Source organism: Centruroides sculpturatus, unplaced genomic scaffold (assembly GCF_000671375.1).
Source record: "Centruroides sculpturatus isolate CEXI.00-Female unplaced genomic scaffold, Cexi_2.0 scaffold1408, whole genome shotgun sequence".
NCBI lineage: Eukaryota > Metazoa > Arthropoda > Arachnida > Scorpiones > Buthidae > Centruroides > Centruroides sculpturatus.
The window spans coordinates 198790-208249 of record NW_019386477.1 but is presented as its reverse complement, the minus strand read 5'-3'; the positions used below and the strand labels follow the sequence as shown (position 1 = coordinate 208249).

At 28.5% G+C, this 9460-nt stretch overlaps 1 pseudogene; it reads right to left on the bottom strand.

The window, feature by feature from the left end:
- Window positions 1-8422: 8422 nt before the first annotated feature.
- On the bottom strand, window positions 8423-8596 carry LOC111615110 (annotated as a pseudogene).
- Between the last annotated feature and the right edge of the window lie 864 nt (window positions 8597-9460).

Here is a 9460-nt window from a genome sequence, read left to right as displayed (position 1 = left end):
TTTGGTAAAATATAGTCTGCGGGCAACTATGAATATGGGCAAACAATTTTAGGATTTTTATATGCACATGCGTTAACATTCATTTGCATTGTTCACCGGGATAAATACAAACAGTATGGGTATGTTGCACAGACAACCTATTATTGTAAGAATAAATTATCAAATTAAGATTTTTAAACATTAATTAAAGTGAAATCAAATTGTTCAACTTTAGCTTCACAGGCTACTTTCAAAACCTTTGCAGTCAACCGCGGTCTACGTGTTGGCCATCCCTGCTGTATAAGATAAAATAGAGGGGATAAGAAAAACAGTTATAAAATAAATAAAGTTTAAGACAGTTACGTTATAAAATGGTATAGATTGTTATTACCTGTAGATGGATAAAAGATGGTGATGCTTAAAATACAAAAAGAGTAAGCTAAGTATTTAATGTTATATAAGGTAGAATCGGGCTGAGTTCAGATCATCCTTAAGTTCATGGCTGCACTTACAGAATGCAGTTGTATCTATATGGGAAGGCAGAATAACTTCATCAGAATCTATACGGGGCCATCTGGGGGAGGTGGAGCAGGATGGAATCACTTGTGGATACTACCTGTTAAGGAATGGTTTCCAGATATCACTAATAGTTAGACCGTCATTTAAGTTGATTTATAAGTTTTTATTTTAGTAATTTCCAAATGTTCAAATAATTTCTTTTTCTTTCATGAGTATTTTTAGATTATTGAGTGAAATCTCGAAACCTTCACTACAGCAGAATTAGCCTAATTAAATTTAATAGAATGTGAATGTTCTTTTAGCCTGATTTTTAGGGTTCTTCCAGTTTCACCTATTTATTGGTAATTTGGTTGGCAGCTGCAGGATATTCTATATATAATGTTATTTTGTTGCATTATATCAATATTTTGAATGATATCAATATTTTCTTTAATTAATAGTAACTCTATTATTATTAGTAAATACTGGGGCTAGAGTTATATTATGTGGTTTTAATAGTATTTTTATTTTTTTGAATACTATGGGGATGTAAGTTTTTCATAAGTCATTTGAGTTGGTATTATATTTTGAGTTGTAGTTGGTGTTGGTAAGCCAGTTTTGTAGTATCTTATTTGGATAGTTGTTTAGTTGAAAGATTTTATAAAGATGTTTTATTTCTTTAGTTTGTTCAAGGTAATTGCTTATACGTATTTTAATTTTTGTGATATACATGTTAAAAATATTTCTTGATATACATAGGTGTACTGGAATCATAGTTAACGACTTTCCTTACAATACACGGTTTAATATATTTTTTAAACGTAGAAGGTATGGTTGCTGTATCTTCAAATTCTGTATGTAGCATCCTTGTAATCCAAACAATAATTTTGGTAGATGACCAAACAGCAATTAGTTAGAAAACGAATTAATAATCTGTATTATATTTTTTACATAAATGATGTGTTAAACAGCAATGTTTTATACATTTTTCATATTATAGAAACTAGTCATACATCTATGTAATAAAAATATAGTAACACAATTCTATGATGTACCATTATATGACATGTTAGTTTTTTTATGTTATTGTTTACCCCTCTTTTCTTTACGTCATACTTACCAATGTCGTAAAACTTACCTTGTTTTCTGTAATTTTAACAGCACTGAAGAGGGGTTGGGAATACAAGCCAACCTGAAATGCATCTGAATTAAAAAAATTGTTTTAAATAAACCATAACATTTTCTAACTAATTGCTGTTTGGTTGTCTATCAGAATTATTGTTTGAATTACAAGGAATCCACACACACAATATTTTTAAAATTTAAGCTGTTATGAGACATTCAAAGGCTATGTTGATTACTATATTATTAGCAGAGTTAAGTACGGTTTGAGGGTTGGTTGAAGTATTATTGTAAATTAAGAAGCAGTCATCTATGTATCTATTGTATTTTATTATGCCACTGAGGTTCCTAATAATATGATCTATTTTTATCATACATAATTCAGCTAGTTTACAGTTGCATGCCGTGACATTTGATGATAGGGAAGCTGTGTTTCTGTAAGAAGCCGACTTCCAGTGGCAATCAGTTAAATGCGCGTCAGTGATGTCTGGGGTTCATTCGTATTGTTTGTTATAAGTCAGTAAAAACCATAGACTTCTCTAAATGTATTTTTAATATCACAATTACATTCTGAATCACTAGCCATGATATAAGGGCTAAAATTAAAAATAAAATAATAAAAACTTACTTGGTGAAATAAAATATGTGGTTCATATACAAACCTGATACAAAATATTATTCAATTGTATGATTATACTTTTAAACAAAATTATAATTAAATATAGCTTTGTAAAGAAATGTACATAAAAATAACAAAATATTCTTTACTTTTTAAATCTTAAAACAATCCACTTAGTCAAATAGATCCCTACGAGTGGCTAATGGATGGAATCAGAGTAGGTTGCAGTGCGTGCATACAATGTGGACTGCCAAATCCCGAGGGTGCTGATACTGGTCAATGTCAAATACCTCTTTTGTTGCATCACTAGTATAACTGAAAGGACATGACAGGGTTGTTGTAGATTTTAAACATTTCTCGCCATAGCTGTAAAAATCTAAATATGTTAAACTTAACAGTCATTTGTTTTCTAATTAATTCGTTTTAGGACCAAGTGTCCTCAGAAATTTCCAAAATTTACAACTTTTCAGTCACTCTTATTGAACTGGAAAAATTTCTGTCTTTATTACATCATAAATAAAACAAGAACTTATACTGGAATACTGTAAGACTACTCTTACCGGAGAAGAGAGGTGGACGAGCTTATTACGAAGTTTCGGAAGCAGAATCGGCATCCTCCCAAAATGACCCAGGAAAGAATAGTAGTACTTAATTATTTTCCTTTTTTAAACAAAATGATTAGGAGTGTTGCTAATAGTAATAATCTACGAATAGTATACCGACGTAATCCAATGATCTACAGAATGTTAAGAAACGATAAGAGAAAGGAAAAGTGAAATAATTTACCAGGAATATATTCTATACCTATAAAGGATCAGCATTTCAACTCTGACCTTGTTTATGTTGGTGCAACTATGCAGTAGTTAAAGCAAAGACTCAATGAACACAAATACTCTGAGTAAGAACATGGATAGCACAGTGCTTGCAGCATTTGCCAAACAGCAGGAGGTCAAGGTATATTGGGATCAAGCCTCAATTATTAGAACCACAAATTCCAAACAAGCAGTGAAGCATCTTGAAAAGATAAAGATACACAAGGAGTACATAAGCAACGGATGCATTAATGTGGAAGGGTTATCTTATGCCTGGAAATCTTTTTACAATAAAGCAGATTAATACGATGTAATCAATGTATATTTTCCCGTTGGCGGCTCTTATTTTTATGGTATTTGTATGTTATTTATAGATAATCTGAAGACGTAAGTCAGATGAACTGCGCATGTGTATTTTGGATTCTGTTTAATTTGTATTTCATACATTCCATTTTAATGTTCTTTTTTAATATTGGTCCAACTGATGATGGCCATTAAAAAAACAGTTGAAAACATTTTTGTCATATTAAGTATTTTTATTGCTGGATAGTTAAAGGTGTTATTTATATTATTTATTTACAAAGTATATTATTTATATTACAAAGAAATATCTATATTTGTTGATATAGATTTTAAAATCTATATCAACAAATGCTCCTTGTGTGATGTGTTACTAGGAAAAAGCAAATAGCTTTTAATTCTTTAAAAAACATATGCAAAAACATATGCATTTTTAAATATAGATTTTGCTGGATTGCATAATATTCTATTTAAGTATTTCAATCAAAGTACTATTAACAGTAATCACTTTTATTTATTAAAAAAATTTCTTATAATTTCTTATATTTATTAATAAAAATTAATAAATATAAAACCACAAAGACAAATAGTAAATTTTAAAATAGGAAAAGTTTAAAAAAACTAGTTTTATTTAATTCCTTCCTTATTCTAGAAATCCTTAAAGAGTGTCCTGACTTTCTTTTTTTGAATGAATGCAAGATTATTTTTTCATACCAACTATTTCAATCTCTAATATATCGGAATATATTGAGTCTGAATGTATGTTATTCAAATTAAGGAATGTACAATTCTACTTAGAACAAAATGATGATTTTAATAACAACTAAGGATCAGTGCCAACTATCAGTATGGCTGACGAGGTACAAATGTACTACAGTTTAGTGATGACACGATATAATTCTAATTGTAAACGTAGGTTAGATATATATGAGATATGACTAAAATACTAAACTAATTTGCATTAAATCTAAATATAATTATTTACAAGACGATAAACATGTGCTGCCACAACTTTCCTTTGTTCTTCCGCTAGACAAACTTCCAAATCTCATCAATCGTCAGACAACAGTTCACGACTCTCCACTAATGCACTTTCTATATGTACACATATCTCATATATATCTATCATACGTTTACAATATCAATATTACTTGGGCCCATTAACTATAAACTGTCTGTACATGCACACCACGAAGCTGTTGATGATAAGTTCTTAAGGATGGAAACAGATTACAGTACAGTACCTCCACTCGATGTATTCAATCTTTGGCTGCCTCTTCTATCTCCTGCTACCAGACAAACTATATCGAACCATGCAGCAAAACCAAAAAAGATCCTTCAACACACGAGACGGTCCAATTTATACTCCCCCCCTCATTCATGAATACTCTCTTAACACGAGACCCCGTTCTTGACCAATTAGTCTACACCAGTTGGTGTAGCAAGAAAGGTAATACAGCATACTATTCCGCAGACAATTATACAAAAAGTAGATCCCGCCATGTGGTAATGGAAGATAATTTATATACACAAATTATATTGATATTTAAGCATACATAAAACAACAATAATAAAGTAGTGCAGCACTACACAGCAAAAATATTTTTGTAGTATTTCTGAATGTAATTAAGCTATTTGTTTTGTATATATTTTGTATATATTTGTATATATGTATGCTTTAAATATAAAAAATTAAAAGATCACATTTTCATTATAAGTTAAGCATTACAATCTATTAAAAATCTTTGAAATAGTTTATCAAGTTAACTATTCATTTAATAGTTCCTTTTGTATGTATGCTAAAATGTTTACTGAATGTTTGTAACTTATCAATTTGTGCATATAAGTGACAATATGAATAATATGATACCATACTTCATGTTGGACAAAACTCAATCTATTTATATGCACAATTTGCTGATATTTACATTTTTGCATGGTATAACAAGAAACTAGGTAGCCCTTTTGTTACTGTAAGTTAGAAAAAGCTTAATTGTTAAGCCTAAATTAATAATTACAGTGTGTTCATAATAAAGTGCAATATCAATAGCAAACTACTTACTAATTTCTGTGACATATTTTGTGAGATTGTGTATAAAGATATTTTGTACGATGAAAAGTAACAGCAGCACAATACTTTCTTTAAATCAAATTTAGTGTAGAATGTAATGTGATTAAAGTCATTCAGTATGTAGAATGATTGAACACATATCTAGTAATAAATTATTATTCATGAACTATCATGTTTTATTAACCATTTTAATCTGATGGAAATATGACTTTACTGATTTGTAAAAGGCTGTACTATACACCATATTTATGAATTTCTTGTTTACAGAAATCAGTTTTCTGGGTTGAGATAAACAGATCAAAACCAACATTCAGAATAGAAATACATTTTTCTCCTTTAAACCTTTGTAACCCAAAATTTAAGTAACTCATTTTTGGTACTTTAATTCCATACATCATCACAGAAATTATTGTAATTATTTTTAATATTCTCTGTATTTAATTTTTTTTAATCCCAATTTTTGTAATTTTCAAACCGTAAATGTGAATGTGAAGTTCAAGTGTAAAAGTAATTTTGAATGAAAAATATTCAGATATTTTAAATTTCCATTCTTGCACAAACTTTTGTAATGTTGAAAATATTTCAAAAAGAAAACTATATAAGTTTCTATCTTGAATGCATGTTTTGCTCTGTTTATCTCACATTCAGAAAACTGATTTGTTACAATGACATATAACTGTTTAATGACATTATCTTTAAAATAGTTAGACATTTTCTTTATTGGTTGAAAATAATTAGGGAAATATAACAACCTTTAAAATAATCCCTCTTTTTTAAAAGGCTTTAAATTATTATTATATAAGCAAATTAATAATGCCAGATTACATTTAACATAAATGATAGCAAATGTAAAAACAAAACTTTTAATTTTACTTATTCTAATATTTTATCATCTTTATCAAACATAATCATAACTGCTATAATTATGTTAAATATTTTTTATTATTTTATAGTGAAAAAAATTTGTCTTTTTCCTGAAGTACAGATTCTTTAAATATAAAATAAATGTTTAGCATGTCAAACACTTCAAACTTTTATCAACAGAGTGAGGATATAATGTATTAAAAACTTTTTCAAATAGTTTATTAAATTAATAGCTCATTTAATAATTTCTATGCTATATGTACAATAATGCATAAACTGATATATTGCAATAAGTGATAACATTAATAATAAAACAACATACCTCAAGGTAAAGCTCAAACTGTTAATATATACAAGTTTCAACTAATACTCTTTTTTGGTGATTTAAAGGAAATAAACAAGTCTTTAAAAGAAAGCTTAATTGTTAAGCCTAACTAAACTAATAATTGCTTCATAGTGAATATTCTTCTTAATGAAAGTAGAATGTTAACAGTAAACTGTTTTTACTTTTTTATTTTGTATAATGTACTGAACATTAATGTAGCAAAACAATTCATGTCAATAAAGTTTATAGCTTTATTATTTGTTACATTACTGTAAAATATAGTAATTTCCGTTACATTCAACACACTAAATATGACTTTACAGTAATATAAAGTCAGTCTGCAGAATGATCGACACAATTCCTGCATAATAAATTGTAGTATTAGGTATATTTTAGGTACATTCTCAATCAATGGAAATATCACTGCTTTTAATGACATTAATTGTACTTTTAAAAATAGCCAATACTTTATTGTAATGAACATAAAATTCATTACATAAAAAATGATTACTTTTTTCTCTACTTATCCGAATTTTTTGATATATGTTTGATAAAAGCTATTGTAATTATGTTAAATTTTCCATTGTTAATTTTAATTGCTACATGCAGTTTTATGTAAGATTATTTAAGGGTTTCTATTACAATTACTTTGTTTTTATTGAATTTCAAAAAAAGAACAGATTTGTGTAATGTTGCTTGACAAAATTTTTTAAAAATTTGTCAAAAATAAAAAAACAGTACTGTAATCAAAAGAGCTTTGTAAATTTTAGAAATATAATGGAAGTTGAGTTCTACTTTAATCTGATTAGGAAAAATACCATCTTATACATACATCTATATAATTTTTACACAGAAAACTTTCCCTCTTGAAATACTCTCTCACAGAAATCAAAACTTATTTTAAGACACATTTTCGGATTAAGATTTCATGAAAAGACAAATCTAGAATTAATTTATTACTATTATGTTCTCCATGATTTTGTCTAGTTTAAAAATGTTCAAAATTTTAAATTTTAAAAAACTTATTTCGAATACCAAAATGATTCTTTTATTTGTTCTATTGTTTCATTAGTAATTTAGTACATGAAATAAATTATAATATTTTAATAATCAAAGATATATTTCAAATTTGAACATCATATCATGTAATTTTTACATCAATGTCTTAAAAATGAACTTTCTTAACAAAGAAGTTTAAACTGTAACATACTAAAATTTTACGATTTTTAATATGACAAAATGTATTTAATTTTAGCTGTTTCAGTTTAATTAAAAACAATATTAAAAAGTAACTGTTTTTAATATTGCTTCCAATAATGTACACTATAAAGAAATCAAACTTAAAATTCAATAAATGATGGAAATTTTAAAATATCCTATTTCAAGTAATTTATTAACAAAATTTAATATAAAATATAATAATAAATGTTAATAAACATATCAACTTACCCAATTAATATTCAAAATGTACTTCTTTCACAGTTGTTGAATGACAATGAAGAAATGATGCTGGAAGACAAAATTACAGACTTTAGAGAAGACAGTATCATTGGTAGTGGATAATTTGAATATGTAAAGTTTTAACAGATCTATTTTTGATTAAATTAAGATCCCCCAAAGGGGAGTGGGCCATTCCCGGAGGTACTGCNCAGCCAACCAAGGAGGGGCGGGAAGGGGAAGAAAGAACTGCTGCTTGGGTTGGCCCAGGCAGTAGTAGAAGTACACGTTGCGTCGTGATCAGTGATCACGCCGCGACAGGAAAGTGGTTGCTGGTCAGGCAGCGAATACACTGTGCGTTTAAACAGTGCAGGCCGCCCTTCCAGCGGAAGTAGGAAGAGTGATAGGAAAGAGAAAAACGCTAAAAACTACTTACCGACTCGGCGGGGAGCATCCGGCTCGGAATCCTGGAGTCGTCGAAGTGGGGCAGAATCAGGCTTAATTTAGAGCATCAAGCTGATAAGAACAGATACTACACTTTGATCTTAGCCAAAAGGCCGAGAAGCGATAACCACAGAGGGTTCCTCTCCGAAACCATTCGCAAAATGTTCATCCACTTGAGGGTGAATGAAATTTCTATTGTGGAATGCAATTTCCAACAGCAACAGCATCATTTACTGATGGTTCTCACTTCAAATAACTATCACAGATCACCAATTTACTAACTACAGTTTTATTTTACTGCATGAATTATGAAAAATCCAAATTTATTAACGCTATGAGTCCTCCTCTGCCTCCACCCCCCCTAAACATTAACAAAACGTTGCCACCCTCACATACATCAATAGATGTTGCCTCTGTATAATTTAAACACAGATTATAAAAATATTTTATTCTTCTCAAAAATTGAATAAAATCTCCAAATAAATATTCTGAAAATAATAAAACAGGGGAGATTTGCAAAATTTTCCTGTCCTCTTTTATTTATTTTGTGTGAAAACTGATAAGATGATGTTAAAGTTAACCATTTCAGAGGCAAATTGAATTTGCTATTTCATAAAATCTTGTTACAAACTAAATTATCCGTTTTTAATTTTTATAATTATTAGTATCTAGTGTTTAATTAGATATATTTTATTAGATTTTAATTAGGTATTTAAAAAAAAATTTTTTTCAACTTAAAAATTTTCTTCTTCTTCCTAATTTATACATACAGCATTTTCTTATTCAGTAAATATATAAAATGTATCCGATAATTTTTAAATATTTACAATTTAATGAGAAAATATTTTTGGACTGCAATTTGAAAAAATTGCCGACCTATAAATTCTCATTGTCATCCATCTGTCTTTCCTTAATCTCAAAAACTGAGTTATATCGATGAAATTCAAGATCAGATATAAAAACCGTATGGACAGGAGGACCCGATCAAC